The sequence below is a fragment of the Aethalodelphis obliquidens genome, unplaced genomic scaffold (genome assembly GCF_003676395.1).
Source record: "Aethalodelphis obliquidens isolate GAN/ISIS:26980383/991018 unplaced genomic scaffold, ASM367639v1 scaffold92, whole genome shotgun sequence".
In the NCBI taxonomy this organism is placed as follows: Eukaryota; Metazoa; Chordata; class Mammalia; order Artiodactyla; family Delphinidae; genus Aethalodelphis; species Aethalodelphis obliquidens.
Window position 1 is genome coordinate 4,417,238 of NW_020838036.1, and position 22,797 is coordinate 4,440,034.

Consider the following 22,797-nt stretch of genomic DNA (forward strand, 5'->3'; position numbering starts at 1 on the left):
ACTAGATAAGTAAGGTGATCTACAATGTGCTTTTGCTGTAGCTTCAACATTAGCTAGGATAGAAGAGTTTTGTAAATCCACTTGTCTTAATATTTGCAGTAATTAAGCAGTTAAACATTGAATGTATAACATGTAACATGATTCGTGTTAGGCACTAGGGATATGAAGAAAATAACAATAGGTTAGCTTAATGGGATGGTCTCAACTTTTTTACCTTCCATTTGCCTCTCAGACCATCTTAATCTGGTTTATTCTGTCACTGTTTTATTATTTATCCATCCATTAACAAATATTTTTTTGAGCACCAACTAGTGCCAGGTACTATCTGGGTACTGTGAGATTACCATCTAGATAACTTGTGGTCAAAATTACTTATATTTATAGATATAATTCTATGTTTAGTTTTCGAGGTAAAATACATTTTATTCTAAAATCACTATTGCTTTTATTCATTTCTAGTAATAATATTTAATGTGTTTTAAACTTTAAATAACATTAAAGAGCATGAGTCTGCTTTTGTTTGTTTATTAAAGAGAAACATGAGTCTAAAAAGAGGTTTAAAAAGATATTATTGAAGTGGGTTACTGAGTCTCTGATCCTGAGGGTAAGTTTCATTAGGAGTAAAAGCTCATTCTCTGTATTCTTCTAGGCATGTGTCTGAGCAAAAATGGAGATTTATACCAGTTAGCTGGATCACTGTAGTAATAAACAAGTTGATATGAACAAATTAGGTTAAGGCCTTTTTTTTTTCTTACCATCACTCTTTTAGAGGAAAGCAAAGTAAAATTCAGGAAAGCCTTTAAATTATCATCTACAGTTTGGTTATCTTTGATATAATATTTGTCCTTGGACAAATAAATTAATGTTTCCAAACTGCTATTATTACAATCAATAGCTTTATACTATAGCCTTAAAAAACTCAACTCTCTGTCTTTGAGACCTCAGTTTCTTAATGTGTAAACTCAGGTTATTAGACTATGACTTCTAAGGACCCTTCCAGTATTAAAGTTTTGTAATTTTATGAAATTATCTATATCGCCTGTAAAATTAGAAATGTTACTGAAGGTCTTTATATCATGATGTATGAAGGTAAAAATATCCCTGTCTTTAGGATACCACAGTTACTCTAGATTGTAAAATACCAGTGCAAAGTTTGGCAGTGCAGGCAAAGCTCACAAGACAGACATTTCAGAGTTTAGTATTTTATGTCGTGATTAGCACTTTATGATACAATGGGTCACCACCACTAAGAGTTTAGAAAGAAAAAATGCAAAGAGCTATTATGTTCATCTTTGATTGCCTTCTCAGTTAAGGGTTCTCAATCTCTAGAAAGTATTCAGGCAAACTTTCATGGGTCACCACAGCAAGGGTGTCCCAGACTTGGATTTCACAGTCCAGAAAATATTCCATAAAGTAAAAAGTAGGTGGGACTGACAAAGGTTGTGTTTTGCCAAGTACATTAAAGCAAATCACCAACCAATTACACATACTATTACCACTATTTCAATTTTACTTATTTATTCATTTTTAAAGGAACTGCTCTTTTTATTATTGGTTTGTTTGTTTGTTAGCCATGCTGAGCAGCTTGCAGGATCTCAGTTCCCTGACCAGGAACTGAACCCGGGCCACAGTAGTGAAAAACCAGAATCCTACACTAGGCCACCAGGGAACTCCCCTAATATTTCTGTTTTAAAAAGGAGATTTTAATCTCCCAACCTCCTCTAAAGAAAAAGCATAAACCCAGAATAAAAGATTTATTTATTTAAGTGGAATATTTAGCCTTGTGAAAATGCACTGTATTATTTATATTTTCCTTTTCTAAAAATGTTATTGTCAATTGGTATTTGAGAACTACTGTTCCATAGACCTAAAAGAAGTGATTCTATTTTCAGGTTTCAAGTAGAGTAGTGATGGTACTCATGACTGACTATTTGCTCTTGCAAATTATCATGAACACACAAGCCTAGGTTCAGCGTCCAGAAGAAATTTGCTTTCTAAGTTTTGAGCACAAATTGAAAATAACATATTGTATAGACAAAATATCAGTGAATTTGGAGTAAGGCTGAGTGGGTTTGAATCTTATCATTCACACTTATTAGCAGTGTCTTTAGAGCCCTCATTCATCAAATGAAAATAGTAATAACTCTCTTAGGTGATGATTCACAAACCTGCAATGAAAAACATATCCACCAAGCTACTGTCAGTCCAAGTAAACTGAACCATGCAGATATGTAAGCCATTTAAGCCACTGCATTTTGGGGTGGTTTGTTATACAGAAAGAGCTAACGAATAAGAAAAGAGATAGAAGAATATATATCCTGATCTCAATCTCCCTCCTACTCCTGATCTGCTGATTCCTCCCACTGGCTAAACCCAACAGGAAGTCAAGGGTAAGAATGCCCATCAATGTACTCCATAAAGGGTCTGTTAGCAAAAATCATGGTGGAGAAGGATGGAGATTGAATTTTGAGAGACAAATATAATATATCCAACACATGTTAAAGTAACTATAAGTTCTGCCTGGCTTGAGTTCTGGGTGTAGAGAAGAGTGACAGTAGATGAGAATGGAATGGTCAACTGGAGCCAGACTGTGAAGGACTTTATGCCAGGCTAAAGACTTTACCTTGTAGATAATACCTGTCACCACTAAAAGTCTAGTAACCCAGAGGGACTATACAGATACTACAGAGAATAGAATCATATTGTTGAGAACAAAGATATCAGATACATTACTTTGTTTGGCCAGCCTGGGCTAGCTGACTGTCTGAGGGGCCCCTGGCATCTACAGCTTTAGATTCCAATTTCCTCATCCCCTCTTTTGTATCCCAGGTTCCCTGCAAGAATTTCCTTATTATAGGAAAAACATGTACTTCCTCACCTTCACATTGGCTACTCCATAGATAACTTATAGATTTCAGACTTTCTGGTTACTCCTACAAAGCCCATTTTATGCTGCTTTTGACAATGTTCACTCATATTAAAATAATAAATGAAACTTACCTGTCCACATTTCAGTCACTTTACCCTTTATTTTTTATGACAGAGGGCTAGTTCCTCCCTTATAGTACCCATATCCTGTGGTGGCCAGAGGAGGAAGTCTCCTCTATTATAAAATTCATGGTTTCTAGGACACATAGAAAGTAACCCAATCCCCACTCAGGTCAAACATTCCTCAGAGCACTTTTAGTAACCTATGAAATAAGGAAGGAAGTATGAAGATGTCAGGGTGAAAGGAAAGGGAAAATAGGAAATGGGGACTCAAGCCAATGTACACATAAAAACCCAACTCTTGCTCTCATTTTCAGTAAGTGTTCCCCCTCATACTCACCCCAGAGTATCCAGAGCCTCCAGCTATAATATTCTTACCCACTACATTTCTGTCCTACACCATGCTCTAGAGTTTTCTCTCACATCCACTCCCAACAAAGTTTGTCCCTTTTAGGTTTGTTTTCCTCAGGGCCCTTTCTTTTGTTTTCCCTGGAAAAATAGTATTAGCCAATGGCTTAACCAGATAAATGAGTTCAGTTAATACATAATGAGCCACATAACACAATGTCTTAAAATTAAATATATATCTAAGGAAAGTCTGTAATATGAGATATATATGGTGAGCTAATAATGAGGTATTTTTGAGCAGAAAGACCTTTATCAAGGGGCAAGATTAAATAACAGAAGATGGCTATAAACTGTCTTCTGAGGAAGGTGAATGTATTAACACAGTAACAGTTATTTATGCCCACATTAAGTGGCTAATGCAGGTTGGCAGTGATGGTGGGGTGGAAAGGTTATGCTCCATAAAGTCAGGGACCTGGCCTGATGAAGTTTCTGCCACCATGTAGCTGCACCCTCTGGGGCTTTTCACCTCTAAGACCACCACAGAAAGAAGAGGGCAGGATGGACTAGACACACTGGTCCTTAACTGCCTCAACTCAGAAGTAAAAATTATAAACTCTAGTCAGAGTCAGTTGTCCAGAACTAGTCACATAGCCCAACCTAATAACTAGGGGAACTGAGAAATATAGGGAAATAGATTGAATATTTAGTGAGCACTAACGTCTCTGTCATTATGGGACTTGTTAACTGCAGGTCTGTTGCTTTGCTGAATAGTATTTGCAAGTTTGGGACAAGAACTGAATTATTTTAAATGGTAGAGGAGAGGGGAAGAGGTATTCATAATTGTCCTCCTTCACATTTTCCCATGCAAAGCACAACATCACCATTAAACATATTGAAACACATAGAGTGTTATTTTGAAAAGCTGATATTAATCTGGGTCAGTTACCTACATGTTTTCATACAGACTTGGTCCGTCTCTGGCAGTAAGAAAGCATGCAAAGTAAAGTGAGACAGTAAGAAAAGAAGCCAAGGGGGATAATTCAGAACTCTGGCCATGGACACTGAGCATTTACCAATTATTTCTTTTGGATAGGTCCTGTTGAGTATTACTAAGCTAACAAGCAGGGTTTTAAAGGGAATATACAGTGAAGGACATTAATTCCCTCCTGCCAGAGGGAAAAGAAACATGCACTAAACTACTTTGTGTTAAGGCTAAGGGGAAAAAAAAAACCCAGAACTAACCTTCAAGGTTGTTTGCATTTAAGAGGATGTCAAAGAGGGGCTAATGCTTAACACACATTTATAACTGACTAATGATAACATTTCAGGCAACAGTAAGACAAAGGAGATTGTTACTTGTGAACAGTGGAGGAAACACGGCACTCTTATAATTTCAAGAGTATGCAAGCTCCTTGTGTATGCAAGATGCCCTTGTTTAGTGTCACTCAAATCCATTATGTTAAAGGCAACCTATGCTGTCCATGTTCAGTGCCTGCCCTTCCCATGCACAGCTTCCTTTCAGAATACTTGAACTTTGGTTCTCATTAAGGAAGAGACAAAACAACTTTTATAACAAAGAATAGAATATTCTTACAAACTGAGGTAATATCCAAAGTTAGGAAACTGAAAGAGTTAAGGGGTACCTTAATACTTGACTTAGGGATAATAATTTGAGTCTCCAAATTCTGCAACTCAGCATTTTGTATTCCTCTCATTGACCTAGGCTTGTCCTCTTCTTTGGTTAGGTAAATGTAGTAACAGATCATGTAGCAATATTATTTGTTATTTATTAATAAGTCATTTAGTTGTCAAAGACACTAAAGCAGCTTAAAATAAAATGGACACCATAAAACAAGACACTACAAAATCACTAGTCAAAAGACAATAGGTTAGTGTGTGGGTATGGCAGGAATGTGTGAATGGCTTGCTCAGGAAGGTAAAAGGGAAGAAGAACTGCCAGAAAATCTAGGCTAAGTTTTGAGTTATAGCACAGAACCTGTCCTCAACTTTCTTCCAATCAAGGCAAAAGGTGAAATATGATGGGTTCTATAGCTCCTTTGTAAAAACAGTAACCAAACCAGATGTTGGTGGGCATTTTTAAAACCCTAGCACCATTGCTCTTTTTAATGTAAGAATACTCTGATTGTTATTTTGGAAAACACCCTTCCATTCTTATTCTGTGTTTTGAGTGTGGCTGCCAGCCTCTCACTATTTTCAGGAGAGAGCACGAATCCAATTTTGGTCAATCAGTTTATTCTATCCCCGGGCTGCGGCGTTTAATTCAGAGTAGTTACGTTAACAAGCCATACAAATGAGATACAATACTGACGTTGTTGAAACTTTCCTCTACACCTGAAGCTGGACAAATATGAGCTTGGAGCTTGTTGGAACACAATGGCAACTTATAATTGTGTAATGGATAAATTATGAGACTAGGGCATAGAAATTCATATCAGATGTGCAACTTTCAAATATCTTATTTTATGTAGAGGTAAAGTTTAAGGTATCTAGAAGGATGGATTCTGAGCATGTCCTTTAAATCACAGATCTTCAAAGTGGGGGATATACACCCAGGGGGAATACATATGACGGTCTTTTGGGAATGGGAAGAAAATATTAGAATTTCTATATGTATTTATTTTTATTTAAAAATAATAAAGAAAATAAACTTTAATTATATTTAATATAGGAATTAGCAATATTATATGTATTATAAATAAATATAATCCTATAAGGGTAAATGTTCCAATGTTTTTTAAATTGAAGTATAGTTCATGTACAATATTATATGTTACAGGTATACAATATAGTGATTCACAATTTTTAAAGGTTATATTCTATTTATAGGTATTATAAAATATTGGCTATAGTCCCTGTATTGTACAATATATACTTGTAGCTTATTTTACACATAATAGTTTGTACCTCCAAGTCCCTTACCCCCATATTGCCCCTCCCCTCTCCCCACTGGTAACCACTAGTTTGTTCTCTATATCTGTGAGTCTGTTTCTTTTTTGTTATATTCACTAGTTTGTTGTATTTTTTAGATTCCACATAAAAGTGATATACCGTATTTATCTTCCTCTGACTTATTTCCCTTAGCATAATACCCTCAAAGTCCATCCATGTTGTTGCAAATGGCAAAATTTTATTCCTTTTTTATGGCTGAGTAGTATTTCATTGTTCCATTTTGTGTGTGTGTGTGTGTGTGTGTGTGTGTGTGTATATATATATATATATATCTCACATCTCCTTTATCCCTTTGTCTTTTGATGGACACTTAGGTTGCTTCCATATCTTGACAACTGTAAATAATTCTGCTATGAGCATTGGGGTGTATGTATCTTTTTGAATTAGTGTTTTGTTTTTTTTTTTTGCGGTACGCAGGCCTCTCACTGTTGTGGCCTCACCCGTTGCAGAGCACAGGCTCTGGACACGCAGGTTCAGTGGCCACAGCTCACGGAACTAGCTGCTTCATGTCATGTGGGATTTTCCTGGACTGGGGCATGAACCCATGTCCCCTGCATTGGCAGGTGGACTCTCAACCACTGCTCCACCAGGGAAGCCCAGTGTTTTTGTTTTTATTGTGGGGGGATATATACCCAGGAGTGGAATTGCTGGGTTATATGATAGTTCCGTTTTTAGTGTTTTTGAAAAATCTTCATACTGTTTTCCACAGTGACTGCACCAATTTACACTCTCATCAACAGTGTACAAGGGTTCCCTTTTCTCCACATCCTTACCAACACTTGTTATTTGTGGCTTTTTGCTGGTAGCCATTCTGACAGGTGTGAGTTAATATCCCATTATGGTTTTGATATACATTTACCTGATGATTACAGATGTTGAGCATCTTTTCATGTACCTAATGGGCATCTGCATTTCCTCTTGCTCATTTTTTTTTAACTGATAGAGATATATGATCAAAATATGTTGTAAACTCCTAATTTGGACTATACTCCTTGAAAAACACTTCCTAATGTGTGTCCCCCACTACACTACTGCTCCTCTCCCCTTTATTAAAATGTTTTTAAGATCCAAAGTGGATCCTATAGTGCAAAATTGATCAATGCATTACAAGCAGGAGGTGTTACTCTCAGGTGTCAGTCTAGGACATTGATGTTCACATTAGGATATTTTGACTTGGAAAATAGTTTTCCTACAAATTTTGACCCCACTTTCTTTTCTAAACACACTAGGGGAATGCTGATAGCTGAATTAGAAGTACTCCTAGGACTCATCCCTCAACCTTCACCACATTTCACAGAGAATGACCCCTGCTTTATACTCTACTGTCTCTGGTCTGAAAGTGTTACAGACACAGAAAGCCACAGAATATCAGAGTTGTAGAGATCAACTAGTTCTACCCAACATGCCTTAAATGGGGAACCTGAGACCCAGGAGAGGAAAATAATATTTGTAACTAAATTATTTATGCTATAATTGATCATATTCTTATTTAAAATTTTCCCAAAAGCCTAAAGTGACCACCTCTTCAATATTCAGTCAATAAATATTTATTGAGTGCATGCTTATTCTCAGCTTAGCACTACTGTAGATAGTGAGGTTTCAGGAGTAAACAGGAAACCCCAAAACTTCATTTCTGCGGATTTTACATTATGACGTTTCTAATAGGCAAGATAGCAAAAAGGTAGATTTTTGTTTTTGATATTTTTATAACAAAACACCAACCATCATTACCTAAGCCATTACCTAAGCCTAACTCTATAATTTTATTTACATTGGAAAGCATAAGTTCACTTTACTGTCTTTCCAGTGTGTAAAACTTCCAATATTTTCAAGATGGAAAATAAAATCAAGAGGAACTACAAACACTTCAATTATACCATTTCATGGAGCAGAAAGGTTGCAGCTTATAGGACTATCACAAAAATACTAGGCCATTAGAGCAGAGTAGAAGAAACAAATATTTAAGCAGAAATGTACCTCCACTGACCACCTCCATAGGTTTTAAATTGAACAGTTAATTTTAGTAGCTGAGCATTTTAATGGCAGGTAGATGCTAGAAGGAAGAATGATTCTATCACAATACAAATATATCCCTGTGCCCCTTTAAGTAGCACCTTCTCAAATTCTTTTTTATAGATTATCAAATACTTGACAATAGGAAAAACTAAATCTTAATTTTTTTATGCCATTTAAGAAAATATGAAATTACAATAATTAAAATAACACTTAAGGATGTTTCGTTTTACTCTACAGAAAACCGAAAGAAAAGACTGGTTCAGCACAAAGTACTTGGCAATCCTACTACGGTGTCCTAGTATTTACAGCAAACATTTTCATCAGCCTACACTGTGATTGCATTCCTATAACCACCAGGCAAGAGAACTTCTTCCTCTTATATTCCCTCAGCATTTGGGGCAGAGGTGTCAGGAGACAAAGTAGGAAGTGCAATGGTAATAGAAAAAAATGGCATAAGGTTGGGAACATGACACTATCTCCCCTCCCTGGAACATACTGACTCTGAAGGTTATACCAAACATAACTGGTTTTGCATCTTGTCAAAATCAATTTAAGATTCAAAGAAAAGATCTCCCTGCCTCCAAACACCTCACTCCCTAGTACCTAAAATGCACTTTAGAGAGCCATTTCATTGAGTTACCCCTTGCCTTTACCCAGATGTCTCTTTGCAAGTTTAGTCACCTGGAGGAAAAATGCATTTTCCCCCAACCCATCAGAGTAACTGAGTTTATCAGACCACTCTTTCTTATCATGAGAGGGGTATAAAGGGAATATTGGAGGTAAGCCCTGACCTCAAGCCTGAATTCTTTTAGAATTTTTTCATGAGTTGGGGAACCCTGAGAGTGCCAGGGCTATACAGTCATCCCCCCAATCCAGCGTCCATTTGCTTCTCTCACCCAGCAGTATCTATAGTCATCCATATTCTTGGTAAACTATATAATCCCAAATATGGATATTCAGCTCTGTTTTCCATGCTTTCATAATCAATTCCTTCACAAGCACTTGAACCAGAGAAACATGCAAACCCTGTTCATGTCCACCTGGGGCTTGAGGTCACATGCCAGAGCACAGAGATGTTTCGAGAGCTGTGTTATGCTGCCATCCTGAAATGGAAGCAAAAAAGTACTAGGGCTGGAATTATGGCAGAGTCTCAGAAAACATGGGTAGTTACAAGTTTCATTTTAAATACCACACACATACCATGCCTGTGATGCCTAGTTTTCAATGCAGCAGAACATAAGCCAAAGTGGATTTTGAGTCTGAAAATTAAATAATGGGAACAGCGATATTTTTCTGCCTTAGAGACTTCAAAGTCATCAAGGTTTGTTTTGTTGTTGTTGTTTTGGGTTTTTTTGTATTTTTTTGTCATTGTCTCACTAAGTGGTCTTATGAAAGCTGTTTCCCCTCTCTGGACCTCAGTGTTACCATTCATAAGATGAGGGGTAAGGACTAAATAAGCTTGGGGACCCTACAATTCTGACCGTTGCTGGTCTTATGTAGGTTCACCAAATCAAAATTGTGACTCTGTCATTTTATTGATCTTAGCAAATAATTCTGAAATAGTTAATTTAAATATATAACCTACTCTCCCCCTGCAGATCTTCAAAATGTGACTTAAAGCCAAATCAACTCATTCAGGGCTTTGTAGAGCCTGTTTATGAAGTAAAATCTGCAGTGTTCTTATTATCCCCTCCTCAAAATTTTGCCACAACTTCCTACATCTGATAGAATATAGTTCTAACTTCTTAACCCCCCCTGTAAGTTTATTTCCAATCTTTTAGTGTAATTTTGCTAAACTAGTCTACTCACCCTTCATTATCACTAAAATATCTCTGACTTTTTCTACCTCTGCTCCCATCATCTCCACTATCATGGATTAGTATCTTCATCCTCTTTATCTTATCAAATGTATCATAATAGGTGTAATGTCAGAGGGAAAAGCAGAGTAAGTACCTCTGAAAATCCTCTCCATAAAAACAATGGTAACACTGGCAAATATTGTCACAATTAATTTTCCAGAACTCTGAAAGTTAACAAAAGACTTGCAATAATTTCAGTTACATTTATTTATGAAAAATAGCTGAATCAGAACAGTGAGCTTTGTGGCCCTATGTCTATCCCCATCTACTCAAGTTCATGGTAGCCATGAAAACCAACTGCCCGAAATTATGGTGAAAACCAGTAACCTGGTTGCCACAAGAGGGGTCAGAAAGGAGTTGGAGCTCTCTCAAAGCCCTATTTTCAGAAAATTGTCATTATTTGACCCGTCTTGCATTTCCCTGGAAAGCCCACTTGCAAGGCTTGTCTTTTTTGACCTGGCTCAGAGCTCTCCGGGTGCATACAAACTTATTTCCAGTGGCATCTGTTGAAAGTAATCACTGGCAACTGTGTAACAATGCAGCTACCTGGGGCAGAGATAACAGTTGAGTGAAACAGCAAGCTTATCAAAAGTGTAAAAGAAAAATCTGGGAAATAAGATGAACAAAAGAGCCTTTTCAACACTTGGACATATTCTTGGGAATCTAAAATTCCATGTACTAGTGTTATTTCAGTAAATGGAAGTGATACCCATTCTGTAATACACACAATAAAATGTTTAAGAGCACTAGCGATGATACATTTCTAACAAGCTAATTTCAAGCTACTTTCAGTACAGTGTCTTTCAGTGAGTGTAAGTGACCTGCATTCTGTAATGCATGTGGTGGAGCATTTAACAAGCCTAGTAATAAAGATGTTTCTAACAAGCTCAAACAAAGTCCATGTGCATGTGTAGGAGTGTACACATGTCCAGTGATGTGTGTATACCCAAGAAAGACTGGAGAAGGCCCTAAACTCTCACCTTTGACACACTTTCAGGCTATTCAGAAGCAGAAAGTAAAGGCTAAGACAGAGGTATAAACTGCCTATTTGAGTGTTGAAGGCATGACCCAACCGAACCAAGAAATTCAATGAACTCCAAGTAGGATGAAAATCAAAGAGATTCACACTGGGACATATCATAATCAAACCTACAAAAGACAAAGTCAAGGACAGAAACTTGAAAGCAGCAAGAGAGAAATAACTCATCATATACAAATCTCTTGAATAAAATTACTAGCTGGTTTCTCACCAGAAACCAAGAAAGCCAAAAGGCACTCAGATTACATATTCAAAGTGCTGAAAGAGGAAAAAAAGCCTGTTAAGCAAGAATTCTATAACTAGAAAAGCAAAACTACCCTTCAAAAAAAGAATTCATGACATTCTCCAATAAAGAAAAGCTATAAGAGTGTGTTGCTAGTGGACTTTCCTTACAAGAAAGTCTAAAAGGGCTGTCATGAGATTAAATGAGATGATGCAGATGTGACATCAGCAAGATGGTGGAATAGAAGGTTCCCAGCTTACTACCCCCACACAAACAACAATCTGGTAGCCATCCATAGACAAAAGTGTCTTTGTGGGAGCTTTGAGATCCAGATAGAAGATTTCAAAACCACAGTAAAGCCCAAGACCAAGGATAGCTGCTAAGGCAAGCCCACACACTGGTGGCAGTCTTGCCAAGCATAGTCCCACATGCAGACAGAAAGCAGCCTCTTTCCCCTATGGACTTGGCTCTAGTAGCACTTGGCCATCATCCTACAAGCAGCCCTACTTGCCAAGGGAATCATGAGGAGCCACACACGTCTATATCCTTGGTAATAGGCCCATCAGACACATACTCAATTATAGATCAGGAAGCAACCTGTGACTTAGCTCCAGGCAAATCTATTACCAGTACAGAGTCAGTGTGCCTGCATAGGGACCTGGTAAGATAAATGCTCATACATGCCCTCAGTGTCAAGCCCACCAAACTTGTTTCTGACTGTGAATCCTAAAGTAGTCCTATGACCCAGCTGCAGTCCTGCTGTCAGTCTCCCTTCCCGGGGACTCATTGATGCCCATGCACCTGGTAGGAGGCCTGCCAAACCCAGTCTAAGCTGTGGACCCTGAAGTTAGTCCTGGCAATGGATGCTGAAGTGACCCTAAGACTTGGTTAGAGCCCTGCTTTTCTGCAGTCCAACGGAAGTCCTGCCTACCCACGGAACTGGTGGGCAACACCACTGACCAAGCACTCAGTGGCAGGCCCACTGCCCTTGGTTCTGGTTGCATACCATGAAACAGCCCTATGATTCAGCTCCACCTCCATTCTGCTGTGATACTGGAGACAGTCTTGTCCACCAGGGACCCTGCACAGGGACCTGGTGTAAGCCATATCCATCTACAACAATAACAGGCCCACAGTGTGCAGACTCAGCTGTGGTGCCTGAAAAGACCCCATGTCCTGGCCACAGCTCTATTCAACCATGGAGGCAGGAACCCATGATCTGGGGATCTGGCAGGAACCACATCCACTTTTGACCCTGGTAACAGGCCTACCAACAGTGGACTCAATTATAAAGCTAGTAAAAGCCATGTGGCTTGGCTCCCACCCCACTTGATTGTGATAACAGGGGAAGTCCGGAACTCAGCAGGAGAAGGCCTTTACCTGCATAATTGAGTCTGTAAGGACAGGAAGAGGTGTTTATCTCTTCAAATGCACAAAAATCAATACAAGGCTACACAAATGATGAAGAATCAGGCAAACATGACATACCCAAAGGAAACTAACAAAGCTGCAGTAACAAATTCAAAAGAAATTAAAATCTACAAGTTGCCTGACCAGAAAAAAATAATAATATTTATCTTAAGGAAGCTCAACAAGCTATAGGAGAACACAGATGGACAACTCAACGAAATTAGAAAAACAACACATGAACAAAACAAGAAGTTCAATAAAGTGATAGAAATTATTTTAAAAAATCAAACATCAATTCTGGAGCTGAAAAATACAATCAATGAAAATTTTTAAAAAATGCAATAGAGGGCATCAACACAGATTTGATCAAGCAGAAGAAAGAATCTGAAAACTCCAAGAAGTTCATTTGAAATTATCTAATCAGAGGAGAAAAAGAATGAAAAGGAATTAAGAAAACATATAGGACTTATGGGAGACTATCAAAGCAAATAATATAAGCATTATGGGTGTCCCAGAAGGAAAAGAGAAAGAGAAAGGGGCAAAATGAAATAAGAATGTAATGTACAGCACAGGGAATATAGCCAATATTTTGTAATAATTTTATATGGAGTATAATCTATAAAAATATCAAATTACTATGTTATACACAGGAAACTAATATAATATTGTAAGTCAACTATACTGCAGTTAAATAAAAAAAAGAAATAATGGCTGAAGAATTCCCAAATCTGTGGAGAGATATGGACATCCAGGAACACAAAGCTCAAAATCTCCAAAAATATTGAACCCAAGAAAGACTTCATTGAGGCACATTATAATTAAACTGACAAAAATCAAATACAATGAGAGAATTTTGAAAGTAGTGAAAAAAATAAAATTGCCAAATACAAGGGAATGCCCCATAAAATTATCAGTAGGGATTATTTGTAATGTATAGAAATATAAAATCACTTTGTTGTGTACCTGGAACTAGCATAGTGTTGTAGGTCAATTATACTTCAAAAAACAAGCAAACTCATAGAAAAAGAGATCATATTTCTGGTTACCAGAGGCAGGGGTTGGGGGAAGGGGGAATTGGATGAAGGTGCTCAAAAGGTACAAACTTCCACTTACAAGATAAATAAGATATAATTATAATGTACAACATGATTAATATAATTAACACTGTTCTATGTTATATGTGATAGTTAAGAGAGTAAGTCCTGAGTTCTCATCATAAAGAATCTTTTTCTTTCATTTTGCATCTATATGAGATGATGGATGTTCACTAAACTTATTGTGGTAATCATTTCATGATATATGTAAGTAAAATCATTATGCTATACACCTTAAACTTATACAGGGCTGTATGTCAATTATATCTCAATAAGATTAGAAGACGAAAAAGAAGATTATCAATGGGCTTCCCAGCAGAAACCTCACAGCCAGGAGAGAGAAGAGAGAGTTCTTCAAGCTGATATAAAAGGGTGCTAAATAGTAACAAGAAAACATATGTAAGTATAAAACTCATTGGTAGGGCTTCCCTGGTGGCTCAGTGGTTGAGAGTCTGCCTGCCGATGCAGGGGACGCGGGTTCATGCCCCGGTCCAGGAGGATCCCACATGCCACGGAGTGGCAGAGCCTGCGTGTCCAGAGCCTGTGCTCGGCAACGGGAGAGGCCACAGCAGTGAGAGGCCCGCGTACTGCAAAAAAAAAAAAAAAAAAAAAACTCATTGGTAAGGGAAAGTATATTGTCAAAATCATAATATCCATACTGTAGTGATGATTTGTAGGTAGTTTCACCTCTAGTATAAAGGTTAAAGGACAAAAGTATTAAAAGGAAATATTGCTACAATAATTTGTGAATGTATACATTTGCATAAAAATAAATAAATTGTGACATCAGAACATAAAATATGGGGAGAGGAATAAACATGTACAGTTTTTGTATGTGATCAACGTTTAGTTGTTATCAGCTTAAAAAGATTGTTATAACTATAATATGTTTTATGTAAGCCTCATGGTAAATGCAAAGCAAAAGCCTATAGCAGATACACAAAAGATAAAGAGAAAAGATAAAAATATAAAGATAAAGCAGAAGCCTATAATAGATACACAAAATGTACCACTACAGAAAATCATCAAATCACAAAGGAAGACACCAAGAAAGGAACAAAGGAACTAAACACCAGTCAGAAAACAATTAACAAAATGGCAATAGTAAGTTCTTATCAATCAGTAATTACATTAAATATAATTGGATAAAATTATCCAATCAAAAGACATAGAGTTTGGGACAACATAGATGGGCCTTGAGGGCATTATGCTAAGTGAAATACATCAGACAGAGAAAAACAAATACCATATGCTCACACACATAAGTGGAATTTAAAACAAAACCAAACAAAAAATAAGCTTATAGATACAAAGAAATGATTGGTGGTTGCCAGAGGCAGGGGTAGACAATGGGGAAAATGGGTAAATGGGGTCAAAAATTATAAACTTCCAATTATAAAATAAATTAGCTCTGGAGATCTAATGTACACCATGGTGACTATAGTTAATAATACTCTTGCATGTTTCAAAGTTGCTGAGAGAATAGATCTTAAAAGTTCTCATCACAAGAAAAAATGTTTTAACAATGTATGGTGATGTATGTTAACTAGACATATTTTGGTATCATTTTTCAATATCTACAAATATTGAATCTTTATATTGTACACATGAAACTAATATAATGTCACATGTCAATTATATGTCAATTGAAAAAAGAGTGGCTGAATAGAGAAAAAAACAAGAAATAACTATATACTATCTATAAGAGACTCACTTCAGGATTAGGAATACACATAGACTAAAAGTTAAGGGATAGAAAAAGGAATTTCATTAAAATGATAACCAAATGAGAGCAGTAGTTGCTATACTCATATCAAATAAAGTAGACTTCAAGTAAAAATGTCTCTAGAGACAAAGGTCACTATTTAATCATAAAAGGGTCATTTAAATAGGAAGAATTTAACAGATATGCTTTCAACATCAAAGCACCTAATATATATAAAACAAACATTGACATATCTGAAGGGAGAAATAGACATCAATACAATAAAATTTGGAGACTTCAATACCCCATTATCAGTAATGAATATATCATCCAGACAGAAAGTAAGGAAACAGCACAAGTCAACAACACTATAAACCAAATGAACCTAAAGAAATATACAGAACATTCCAACCAACAGCAGCAGAATATTCACTCTTCTATGGAACATTCTCCAGTATAGATCACATGCTAGGACACAAAACAAGTCATAACAAATCTTAAAAGGTTGAAATCATTTCAAATATGTTTTCCAATCATAGTGCAATGAAACTAGAAATCAATAATAGAAATGGGAAAATTCCCAAAGAATTGGAAATTAAACAACACACTCATAAAACCGTTTGATCAAAGAAATCAAAAGGGAAGTTAGGTAATATATCAAGAGAAATGAAAATGGTAACACAACATGGTAAAACTTATGAGATTCAGCAAAAGCAGTGTTAAAATGAAAGTTTATAATGTTGAATGCCTATGTTAAAAAAGAATAGAGGTTTCAAATAAACAACCTAAATTTATACCCCAAGAAACTAAGAAAAGGAACAAACTATGACCTAAATCAAAAGAAGGAAGGGAATGATAAGGATGAAAGTAGAAATAAATGAAATAGAAAATATTATAGAAAAATAGATAAATTGACAAAACCAAGAGTTTTTTGAAAAGACAAACACAACTTCAAAATTCCACAGCTAGAATAAGAAAAAAGGACTCAAATAAATGAATTCAGAAATGAAATAAGAGACATAACTGATATCACAAAAATAAAAAGGAACATTAGGGACTATTATAAATAATTATACACCAAGAAATCAAACAATTTATAAGAAATTGATAAATTCCTAGAAACATACAACCTATCAAGACTGAATCGATAAGAAATAGAAAACCTGAACAGACAAATAATGAATAAGGATATTGAAGCATTAATAAAAAACCTCCCAACAAAAAAAGCACAGGGTCAGATGGCTTTGTTGGTGAATTTTACCAAACATTTAAAGAAGCATCAATTCCAAGCTTTCTCAAACTCTTTGAAAAACTGAAGAAGAGAGAAGCCTTGCAAACATTCTAAGAGGCCAGTATCACCTTGATACCAAAGCCAGACAAAAGCAACAAAGGACAAATAACCTACAGGCCAATATTCCTGATGAACATAGATGCAATCACTAATGAAACACTAGCAAACCACATTCAACAGCACATTTAAAAGTTCATACACCATGATCAAGTAGGATTATCCCTGAGATGCAAGGTATTTTCAATATAAAGGAATCAATCAGTGGTATACACCACATTAACATAATGAAATATAAAAATTACATAATCATCTCAATAGATGTATAAAGAGCATTTGACCAAATCCAACAAAATTTAATAAAAAAAAAAAGGCTCAACAAATTAGATATAGAAGGAACCTACTTCAGTACAATAAAGATTATTTCTCAAAGCCCACATCTAACATCATACTCAATGATGAAAAGCTGGAAGCTTTTCTCTAAGATCCATTAAAAGTCAAGGATGCCCACTCTTGTCACTTTTAGTCAACATAGTTCTGGAAGTTCTATTAGAGAAATTAAGTAAGAAAAATAAAGACATCCAAATTGAAAAGGAAGACACAAAATTATCTCTGCTTACCCACTACATGATCATATAGTGGAAAATCCTAAAACCTCCACCAAAAAAAAACCTTTATGGGGCTTTCCTGGCAGGGCAGTGGTTGAGAGTCCGCCTGCTGATGCAGGGGACACGGGTTCATGCCCAGGTCCAGTAAGATCCTGCATGCCATGGAGCAGCTGGGCCCATGTGCCATGGCCACTGAGCCTGTACGTCTGGATCCTGTGCTCTGCAATGGGAGAGGCCACAACAGTGAGAGGCCTGCATACCACAAAAAAACAGAAGCAAAATCAAAAAAACCCCAAAAAACCTTTATGTACTAAGCCACAAATTCAGTAATGTTGCAGGATACCAAACCAATATAAAACACTCAGTTGCATTTCAATAAAATAACAATGACCTATCTGGAAAAAAAATAAGAAAACAATCCCACTAACAATAGCATCAAAAAGAATAAAGTATAAGGGATAAATTTAACCCAGGAGGTAAACTTCTTATACACTGAAAACTGTAAAATGGTGATAAAATAAATTAAAGAAGACACAAATAGGGCTTCCCTGGTGGCGCAGTGGTTGAGAGTCCTCCTGCCAATGCAGGGGACACGGGTTCGTGCCCTGGTCGGGGAGGATCCCACATGCCGCGGAGCGGCTGGGCCCATGAGCCATGGCTGCTGAGCCTGCGTGTCCGGAGCCTGTGCTCCACAACGGGAGAGGCCACAGCAGTGAGAGGCCCACGTACTGCAAACAAAAAAAAAAAAAAAAGAAGAAGACACAAATAAATTGAAGTGCATCCTTTATTTGTGGTCTGGAAAAAATAATATTGTTAAATTGCCTGTAATATTCAAAACAAATCTCCAGATTTAATCCAATCCCTTTTAAAATTTCAATTACATTTAAGAAAAATAATTCTAAAATTCATTTGGAGCCACAAAAGACCACGGATAACCAACACAATCTTGTGCAAGAAAAGCAAAGCAAAAGGTATCAGTCTGCTGATATCAAAATATAATAAAAAGACACAATAATCAAAAGAGTATGATGTTGGCCTAAAAAACAGACATATATGCAAAAGGAACAGCATAGACAGACCAGAAATAAAGCCATGCATACATAGTTAACTGATTTTTGGCATGGGTGCCGAGAATAACAATGGGGAAAAATAGTCTCTTCTTTAACCAGTGTTGGGGAAAACTGGATATCCACATGCAAACTAATGAAATTGGACCCTTATACCATACAGAAAAAAATCAGCTCAAAATGGCAAAAAGACTTGATTGTAAGGACTGAGACACTAAAACTCTTAGGAGAAAACATAGAGAAGATTTTAGACACTGAACTTGGCAAAGATTTTTTAGATATGGCACCAAAAGCACAGGCAATGAAAGCAAAAATTAACAAGTGGGACTGTATAAAACAAAGGGCTTCTACATGGGAAAGGAAACAATTAAAAATATAATGGCAATCTGTGGAATGGGAGAAAATATTGAGAAATCATATATCTGGTAAGGGGTTAATATCCAAAATATATAGCAACTCCTATACACAGCAGTGGGAAAGAAAATAACCCAATTTAAAAATGGACATAATACTTGAATTGTCATTTCTCCAAAGAAGGTGTACAGATGGTCAGCAGATATATGAAAAGGTGCTCAGCTTCACTAGTGATCAGGAACATGCAAATCAAAACCACAATGAAATATTACTTTACACCTCTTAAAATGGTTACTATCAAAAAAGACCCACAAAAGGAATGTAAATTGGTGCAACCATTATGGAAAACAGTATGGAGGTTCCTCAGAAACTTAAAAATAGAAGCATATGATCTAGCAGTCACACTTCTGGGTATATACAAAGGAATCAAAATCATTATTTTGAAGTGTACTCTCATGTTCATTGCAGCATTATTCACCCTATCCAAAGTAGGGAAGCAACCTGTCTGTCAATGAATGAATAGATAAAGAAAATGTGGTATATATACAGAGTAGAATATTACTCATTCTTTAAAAAACAGGGACGTCTTATTAACACAACATTGTAAATCAACTATTCTTCAATAAAATATAAAAAAGAGGGAAATCTTGCCATTTGAGACAACATGGATGAAAATGGGAGGCATTACACTGAGTCAAATAATGCATGGTATTATTTTATGTGAAATCTATAAAAAAGTCAAACTCATAGAAAAAGACAGTAGAAAGGTAGTTGCTGGGGCTGGGGAGTGGGGGAAATTAGAAGAGTTTAGTAAAAATTTCCAAACTTTCAGTTATAAGATTAATGAAATCTGAGGAGCTAATATATAACATGACAGTTATACTTGATAAAACTGTCTAAATTTAAATTTGATAAAAATGTACAACTTAAATGTTGTCACTAAAATAATATGTGAGGTGAATATCTTGATCTCAATGTGGGTAATCCTTTCACAATGTATACATATATTGAATCGTCACATTGTACATTTAAATATCTTACAATTTCATTTATCAATTATACCTCAGTAAAACTGAAAAACCCATCAACAACAAAACATTGTACTAGAGGTTCTAAGCAGGGTAATTAAGCAAGCAAAAAAAGAAAAGAAAAGAAAAGAAAGTCATCCATATAGGACAAGAATAAGTAAAAATCTCTCTCCTTGTGGATAACATTATCTTGTATGTAGAAAATCCCAAAGAATAAAAAAGAATTTATTAGAGTAAATAAGATATTCGGCCCAGTTGTGGAATACAATACATATGTGTAAATTTTAATTTTCTTTCTATACACTAGCAATGAAAAACCTGAAAACAATTAGAAAACAATTCATAGATCATCAAGAAGAAATATTTAGATATATATTTAGCAAAAGAATTGTGAGATTTGTACCCCCAAAACTAAAAAAAAGTCATTGAAAGAAATTAATACCTACATAAGTGGAAAAATATTCCATGATATTAAATTGCAAAATGTAATACTGTCAGGATGGCAATACTCCCAAAATTTATCTACAAATTCAACACAATACTTATCAAAATTCCATTTTTTTAATAAAATGTTAAGCTTATCCTAAAATGAATCTAAAACAATCTTGAGAAAGAATAACAAGGTGAAAGTCTCATACTTTATGATTTCAAAACTTAATGCATGCCTATAGTAATAAAGAATGTGTGATGCAGGCATGAAGATACATATATAGATCGACAGATTAGTATTGAGAATAGAAATAATCCTACAACTTTGTGGTAAATTTATTTTCAAAAAGGATGACAAGACAATTCAATAGAGGAAAAACAGTATTTTCAAAATAATGATGCTAGGACAATTGAATATCCACATTCAAAAGAACACAGTTGAACCTATTCCTTATAACAAATACAAAAATTATTTTAAAATGGATTAAATACTTACATGTAAGAGCTAAAATTATAAAACTCTTATAACAAAAGATAGAAGTAATTTTTTTTCTTTCTTTTTGTGGTACGCGGGCCTCTCACTATTGTGGCCTCCCCCGTTGCGGAGCACAGGCTCCGGACACGCAGGCTCAGCGGCCATGGCTCACGGGCCTAGCCGCTCTGCAGCATGTGGGATCCTCCCGCATTGGGGCACGAACCCATGTCCCCTGCATCGGCAGGTGGATTCTTAACCACTGCACCACCAGGGAAGCCCAGAAGTAAATCTTTTTCACTTTGTATTAGGAAACAGTTTCTTTCTGTGTGTGTGTGTGTGTGTTGTTTTCTGTTTGTTTTATTGAGGTATAGTAGAAGTAAAATATTATTTAAATTTCAGGTATACAACATAGTGATTCACAGCTTCCAACAGTTACATTCCCTTTATAATTATTATGAAATGTTGGCTTTATTCCCTGTGTTATACAACACATCCTTGTAGCTTATGTTATACATAGTAGTTTGTAACTATTAATCCCCTATCCTTATCTTGCCCCTTGCCCCTTCCCTCTCCCCACTAGTAACCACTAGTTTGTTCTCTATATCTGTGTGTCTGTTCCGTTTTTATAGATCCACTAGTTTGTTTTGTTTATTAGATTCTACATATAAGTGATGTCATATAGTAATCATCTTCCTCTGATTTATTTCACTAAGCATAACACGCTCCAAGTCCAGTCATATTGTTGCATAAGTAACAGTTAGGTTACTTACATATCTTTGTGATTGAAAATAATGCTGCTATGAATAGTGAGGTGCATGTATCTTTTCCAATCAGTGTTTTTGGTTTTTCTCATGCATACCCAGGACTGGAATGAATTGCTGGGTCATATGGTAGTTCTATTTTTAGTTTCTTGAGAAACCTCCATAATGTTTTCCACAGTGGTTGCACCAATTTACATTCTTACCAACAGTGTATGAAGATTCCCTTTTCTCCACATTCTCACCAACATTTGTTATTTGTGTTCTTTTTGACGATAGCCATTCTGACAGGTGTAAGGTAATATCTCATTGGGATTTTAACTTACACTTCTCCGCTGATTAACAAAGTATAGCATCTTTCCATGTGCCTGTTGGCCATCTGTATGTCTTCTTTTGAAAAATGTCTATTCAGGACTTCTGTCAATTTTTTAATTGTTTTATCTTTTTTATGTTGAGTTGATTAGCTGTATATATATCCGGATATTAATTCCTTCTTGGTCACATATAGAAATATCTTCTCCCATTCAGTAGGTTGTCTTTTCATTTAGTCTATGGTTTCCTTTGCTTTTCAAAAGCTTTTAAGTTTAATTATGTCCCATTTTTTTATTTTTGCAGTTATTTCCTTTGCTTTAGGAAAACAATTGGAAAATATATTGGTACAATTTAGGTCAAAGGGTGTTCTGCCTATAATTTCTTCTAGGAGATCTACAGTTTCCAGTATTACATTTCGGTCTTTAATCCATTTTGAGTTAACTTTTGTATATGGTGGTAGGGAATGTTCTAATTTCATTCTTTAACATGTGGCTGTTCAATTTACCAAGCAACACATACTGAAGAGACGGTCCTTTCTCCATTTTATATTCTTCAATCCTTTGTCATAGATGAATTAATTTTAAGTGGATGGGTTTATACCTGGGCTTTCTATTATATTCCATTTTATTTATTTATTTATTTAGTCTTTTATTATATATATTTTAACATTTTTATTGGAGTAAAATTGCTTTACAATGGTGTGTTAGTTTCTGCTTTATAACAAAGTGAATCAGTTATACATATATATATATGTTCCCATATCTCTTCCCTCTTGCGTCTCCCTCCCTCCCACTCTCCTTATCCCAGCCCTTTAGGTGATCACGAA

General features: G+C 35.9%; 1 protein-coding gene across 1 annotated transcript in view; it reads left to right on the top strand.

The window, feature by feature from the left end:
• Positions 1–22,797, top strand: part of GPR174 (G protein-coupled receptor 174) — a 130,859-nt gene that overhangs the window by 67,106 nt on the left and 40,956 nt on the right. Inside the window, exon 6 of the transcript XR_003430530.1 lies at positions 14,224–14,346. The gene's annotated coding sequence lies outside the window, so the exon portion shown is untranslated. The remainder of the gene's footprint in view (positions 1–14,223; positions 14,347–22,797) is intronic.